We start from the raw sequence: 7,449 nt of genomic DNA on the forward strand, positions 1-7,449 counted from the left end.
ACCACTTTCCCTTTGCCGCAGAGCAGCATTCAGTTATCCGTTTTTTTTTAAAGGGGTAGTGCGGCGCTAAACAATTATACACTAAATAACACACATTACAAAGTTATACAACTTTGTAATGTATGTTATGTTAGTGAATCCCCCCTTCCCCGTGTTTCCCCCAACCCACACCAGACCCGGAAGTGTAGTGCTTTATACATACCTGCCTCTTGCCGACCCCGTCCGCCATCTTGTGCCAATGATGTCATCTTCGGACTGACGGCCGAACCGCTCCGACCGTCCCTAGTGCCGGCCGCCCTCTGTCGTGTCATCAGCTACTCAGCCGCGATTGGCTGAGCACAGTTTTACACTCGTGGTACAACCGACAGAAGTTGCTCTGGTAGTGCAGTTAATCCAGGCTGGTACATCAATGCAAGCTGTGGTAAGAAGGTTTGCTGTGTCTGTCAGCGTAGTGTCCAGATGCTAGACATGGGTTCCTCCAATGCTGGACAATGCTAGACCTCATGTGGCTGAACCGATTGAACACATCTGGGACATCATGTTTCGCTCCATTCACAAACATCAAGTTGAAGCACAGACTGTCCAGGAGTTCAGGTCTGGGAGGAGATCCCTCTCACCATCCGCAACCTCATCAGGAGCATGCCCAGACAATGGGGGGAGGTCATACAGGCACATGAAGGCCACACACAATACTGAGCCACATTCAACATTGTACAGAACAAAGTATTCAATGAGTGTATTTCATTCATTCTAGGATCTAGGATGTGTTATTTGAGTGTTCCCTTTATTTTTGAGCAGTGTATATGGGTTTCATGCTTGTATCTTTTCAACGGCCCTTCCAACATATCGATACATAGATAAAGTACATGTATTAGATTTATTTGTAAACTGACATTAAGATCTGTGGTCTTGTACCAAGCACTAGTCTCCGTTATGTTGTGCACAGGTGACCAGCAGTTTTTTCAACCCTATGACTAATATTTAAAGTTTCGGAACTTCTACAGCTAGTCTGGAGGCCGGAACGAAAACATTTTTTAAAAGCAATAATATCTGACAGGGCAGAGCTATATATCAGGACAGTGAGATGAAAGGTAGGAGGATGAAAGGCTTCATCTTTCTATCCTGTACTCAGTTTAATTGGAAATTTGTTTTGACAAATGGATCTGGACAAAGAATAAGAATCAACCTCAGACTCCTGATATAATCATTAGTAATAACAACAAACTTGTACAGTATATATCTACGTCTACGGTATACACACTACACCGGCTGAATAAAGCTACTGAATGGGGCCACAGCAGAGTCTAAGGTCCCTATTACATGAAGTGTTTATTGTCCATATTCGGCCGATAATTCCTTTGTGTAATAGAAGACAATGATCAGCCATCATGCACAATGTCGGCCGATGGTTGTCTTTCAACCAGCCTAGCAACTATCTGCTGCCATTGCTCCGTTTAATAGAAACAGTGGCAGCAGACTGACGCTTTCTCCTATCCTCTTCCCACTGCACTTACCTGCTAACTTTCGGCACGTGTAATAGTGCCGGAAGCGAGGGGGAGCGAGGAGCTAGTGAGTGCTGACCTGACAGGTCGGTTTCCGCTTGCTCCTCTCGGCTTTTAGGGACTCACTGTTATTGCTGCTTTTAATTTCAATAAACAAGTTAAAAGGTGGCCAGCCCCTTAAAGGTTGGTGAAGGAAAGACAATGCTCTGGGGTTGTTTACCAGGGCTTGGATTACCTCCAGCGTCTCAGCGTCTCAGCATATGAAAATGTTTAGCACAATTGTATGTGTCGAACTCTTTGAGAACAGTTTGGGTTCAGCCTTTTGCTGTCCCAGCCATGACTGTGCCCCAGTGCACAAAGTAAGGTCCATAAAGGCATGGTTGGGTTTTTGAACACCTTGAAGATGAACCGGAACCGAGATTGTGAGGCAGGAACTCTCACCCAACATTAATGTTTGACCTCACAAATGCTCTTCTAGATGACACACAGACACTTTCAAAATCTTCTTAGAAGGGTGGGAACTGTTATAACTGCAAAGAGGGAACCAACTCCTTTTTATAGCCTGTGGATTTAGAAGATTTCCTAAAAGCTCCAATTGGTGTAATGTTTAGGTGTCCCAATACTTTTGTCTATCTGTCGTTATTTGGAACTGTACACTTTGATTTTAGGTCCCAAAAATTTGTGGAATTTTGACTAATTGATGCCACCACTTGGGGAAGCTAAGGTGGGCCAGTCTGATTGTGTTTCAGAGTCTTTAGAGCTTGTAGCCATAAGCCCCTATTACACAGGACGATGGAGAGGAGCAAAAGAGCGCCATTAGCGCTTGTTTGCTCCTTGTTCCCTGCTTGTTGCTGTCGCTATTACACACATCGGCAGCAAGCCAGTAAGAGCCAGGGGGCCGCGGGGGGAGAAGGGAGGTGGCTGCCCTGGTGATGGCTGGATTGTCCGGGCAGCCCATAGAAGATAGTGGCGGTCTGCCGGCTCCACTCCTACTCCACAGAGCTATGGCAGCATATTGCTGCTATCTAAGTCATTTGTCTTTCAACATGTTAAGAGACAACGACAGACAACGACAGCCAGCTGATCGTTGTCTTCTGTTACATAAGACGATTATCGGCCATAATTGTTTTGTGTAATAGGGCCATTAGTAATGATGTTTTTTGGAAGACCTGATACCCAGGTACATGAATACTATCCATACACATCATTCAAGAACATAAGGGACCACCACTTGTTGCACCTACAGTATGTGCCTCCTAAGTGAAAAAAAAATAATAATAATTTATGGTGACTCATGTACTCCCTTCTTTGTTTTGTTAGTGTTGCAGGGGAATCCATCGTACCGTAGGTTTATAATAGGATTAATCTGACCTGGATTTCCATAGTCTTTATAGTTGTGTCACCATCTACCTTTGTATGGTAATGTATGCCCTTTTACAGAACTCCAATATCCATTTCAAATGGTTTTTATTCACAAGTATATAACAGACTTTCTGCATTACCTTGAAGTATATACACGGTTAGGGGAAGATTGAAGAGCTGTATGGCTGCCAAGTTTGACAAGAGGTAGCAATTAAAAAGCAAACCTTAAAACAGCCCGGAGGGAGCTGGCTCTGCTGAGTGTAAAGGCTTCTCCGCTCGGCGAGATTTCTGAAGTCACACTGAGTGTTTCAAATGTCACTTATGTTCTTGATCAAGAAGTTAGATGAAGGGTGAAAGGTAGAGAAGATCTGTCTCTTATAAATGGTCTCCACAAATAACATCTCAAGAAATAATTCTGGCAGAGGTTAAGAAGAGCTGCCGACAATGTAAAGGTCTACATCCTAATAATATAGGTCGGTCTCCTCAATAATTTAGCAGAATTAACCTTAAACACAATTTAGCATGGTGGTTTTTGGGGTCTGAAACACCACAAAAATACAGAACATGTTTTACTGGCATTTTTTAAAATTTATTGTATATTAGTATGGAAACTTTTTTGTCATTTTTGTCCCCTAGAAACACCAGGAAAAATGCCAACATTCACAGAGAAGTGTTTTTTTGTTTTTTTTTAAACTTTTTGGTTTGATATGGTTTTACATTTTTTTGTCTATTGCCATTCACAAAACAGGAACCTTCTTGAAATGCTGAGAACAAGAACGCGTGTATCCAAAATATGATGGAATTAATTATGCCTTTCATGTATTTATCTGTACCTGACATTCTTGGATGGATCTTGACTAAGGGTACTATGACACGAAACGATAATCGGCCAAATCGGCCCTATCCGGCCAATCGTTCCGTGTAATAAACACAACGATCAGCAGATTCTGCCGATGTTGGTTGTCATTGGCTGATCGTTGATATAGGTTCAGAGTTATAATTGTCGTCCAACGACCGTGCACCGCTTCGTGTAATAGCAGTGCACGGCCGGCGGCTAATGATTTGCAAAAGAATACATAACCTATCCATGGTCCAGGGCTCCTCCTGCTCCTCTTCTTCCTGGGTCCCACGCGCTGCAGCTCCAGAGCGGCCTGTCTTAGCTGACGGCCACTCAGTCAATCACAGGCCGGGACCGCCGCGGCCAGTGATTGGCTGAGTGGCCTGTCAGCTAAGACAGGCCGCTCTGAAGCTGCAGCGTGCGGGACCCGGGGAGAAAAGGAGCAGGAGGAGCCCTGAACCCGAGATAGGTATACCAGTTTAGAAAGGACTGCAAGGACATTGGTAATGATGTCCCTGCAGCCCTTAGTAAACGATTATTGGGCCGATCTGCGCTCATTTACATTTATTATCGGGCCCCTATTGGCCCATCTAATAGTACCCTAAGAAACAATGGTTTGTCTGGACGAGTTAGATTCCTGTCTGTGCTTTAAATTTACCTAAATGCTGCCAAGCCAGTGGCCTTTCTGTGCACCCAGAATATAAAGCAGGAAGCTAAGTATACAGAAATGAAGTGGTGAGAGTTACTTCTAGTTTTTGTGTTTTTTTTTCCCCAAAACTTCAATTTGCTGTCAAGGAATGTTTATACCCAGAGGCTAAAACCTATCCTGATCTTAACAAGCGGCTTTTTAATTTATTCTATTATGCATTGATGATCCTTTGACTAATATGTAGAACTGATAATCATCTCTTCATTTTCATATACCCTAATTAAAAATTCTGAGCTTAATAGTGAGGGGGGTCCTATGTTCAGGATCCTCATCATTTAGCAATAATAGAGAGAGTCTTCAGGTTGCTGAATGCTTTTCTTGAAAAATATAATATTACAAGTAAGGGGCATTAGATCTCTGGTGATATGTTGACCCATGGATTATTCTGGTTGCCATTGGAGTCAGGAAGGAATTTTCTCCCTGTCAGGGTATGTGCACACTGAGGAAAAGGCGAGGAATTCAGCTTGAAATTCAGCTCCAAATTCCTCCCGTAAAATATGTACAGAGCAAAGTCCCATTGTGTTCAATGGGTTTTCTGCTCTGTTGTTCACACTGCAGAATTTCCGAGCAGAATTTTCTGCTGTAGATCTGCTAGAGGAATCCTATAGAAGTCAATGGGGGGCTTAAATTCTGCTTGAATTCTGCCTGAAAACTTTCTGCTTCAATTCCTCGAGAATTCCTCAGTGTGCACATAGCCTCATGGGGCAATTGTCATCTTCCTCATAGGGGATTTTGCCTTCCTTTTGGATCAACACAGTAGGGTTTCTCTAGGTTGAACCTGGTGGACTCTTGTCTTCTTTCAACCTTATTAGCTATGGTATGTGGAGAGGCTTTCACCGGCACTACTCCTAGCACTTAGTCAGTCAGTACAGCTGGACGTAAAGTGGACTAATGTAGTTCGAGACCGGGGGTGCTCCTTATTTGGTATAGGACATCAAAATGCAATTTCATATAGAGAAAGAAGAAGCCAAGAGCACTCACCCGTCGGTAGTGAAGATTCCTTTATTTCATAGTGCAATAAAATAGCGGGATTGCACACTGATCGGGACAGACGCCATCCTATTTAAAGCGTGGTCATGATGGCCATTTCTCGCGCATGCGCGCTTCGACGGATCAGCTTATTAGCTTATTAGCTATGTTACTTCTCTGGAGGACCTGTCCTGCTCTGCATTACACAGACAGCCCATTGATTTTATGGCCGCCATCTAATGTGTCATTTCTTCTGTTGTGTTGCACGAATAGTGAACATTGTGGCAGGTTTCTCAAAAACAATACCTGCTTATCACTGGGTGTCCCAGTAGTGGGGCACTTTATGATCTGCCAATTGCCGAGAGACCCTTTGAAGTAAAGATTATGCCAAAAAAGAAAATAAATTCCATTCTTCCTGTACTACAGTAATCTAAAGAGAATTTTCTTTTTTGGCTGGTGGTAGCTCAACTAACATAAACATACACATTCAGTTTTGGGCTCCATTAATTTGTATTCAATTAATCACTTTTGAATCTCCTTTATGTTTTTAGTTTAATCTTCACATTGTATATACGTAGAGAATAAAGAAGGTGATGAGACGACGGTGACGTGTATCACCAGTGTGTGAGTAGGAGAGCGGATGAGCAGGTGCGGGATATTTTTAGTGCTTTTGACAGTAATGAAAAATGCTTCAGAGTTTCCCATTTTCAACATACAATAGGCCCCTCGCAGTGACTGGCCTCCTGCATGTTTTGCACCTGATGAGCCATGGCTTCCAACATTTAACAATATATGACTGATCAGACATTGATAGAAATAGCAAATGGCTTTATTATTGTGAATCTGTAAATGCTATATGTGATGCATATGGGAAAAATGTCAGGTAGGTTTTTTCCAGTATACTGTAAAGAAGTAGAAACGGTAGAAAAAAGTTCCCTCCCACTCTACAAACCATGATAATTGTGCCTAATCCATGATCTAGCCCTGCTTAGCCACCTTCGTCTCCCTAGCAAATGGGTCCAAAAATAATGGTGGCAAATATGATTTTTTTTTTTTTAAATTCCCCAGTGTTGGCAGGTGAATTGAACACTAGATCACATCTGACCTCTGCAGGTCACAGCAGTGGGAAATTCTGTGATCAGGGCAACATCAAAAGATCATGGTGTTGTATATGGGTCCCCTGCAAAAAAAATGGAATGGCTCATTGGGCTAATGTCCTTAATATTTCACCCATTATTTTCTTTTGTTGGACATTTGGTCATCACATTTTTACAGCAAAATTATGTTATCATTTTTCCAACACTTACATAAAAAAACTACATTTTTGCAATAAATCATATGAGTACTGTTCATGTCATAAAAGAAGATGAGGCCCTTTCTCAAACCTCCATTCAATGGCCTTTTCCTATTCTCTGCATATTAAGAGGAACAGAAAGAGAGATGCACGCTGAGCTACTAGTGGGTGGGGCAAAGCTTTCTCCTTGCTCATCAAGGGCAGTGGCAGTAACTTCATTTAAAGGGAAGTTGAAGTGGAAGCATAACCCTTTGGCACCCATAGGAGACTCCCCTATGGTACATGATTCCTTATTTTTACAATTTTCGAAGAATTTGTGTCTCACAATGTCTGCTTGAAAGTCGCTTATACTGTCTCTAAATATTTCATAATGTGCTAAACAAAACTGTCACAGTGAGTATAAGCACAAATAAAATGCAAGTCATCCTGTAAAAAAATTGAAATTTTATTGTAGTAGCTTTAAAAAACAGTTAAGGCTTACAAAAATGTATTCTATAATATAACATAGATGATATAAAATGTATAATATATTGCATAGCTTTATATTGTATGATATTACCCAGTTTACCCCAGTCTGTAATAATTTCTTTATATGAAAAGTATAATGCCATTCTAAAATGATCAGCAAATATAAAATATATGGTAGACTCTAAATACTCTGATTTCATTATATATATATATATATATATATATATATATATATATATATATATATATTTCATATATATATTTCATGCATATATACCTTTATATCTTCTGTTTTAAACCACAATCA

Source organism: Dendropsophus ebraccatus, chromosome 4, assembly GCF_027789765.1.
Source record: "Dendropsophus ebraccatus isolate aDenEbr1 chromosome 4, aDenEbr1.pat, whole genome shotgun sequence".
Lineage (NCBI taxonomy): Eukaryota > Metazoa > Chordata > Amphibia > Anura > Hylidae > Dendropsophus > Dendropsophus ebraccatus.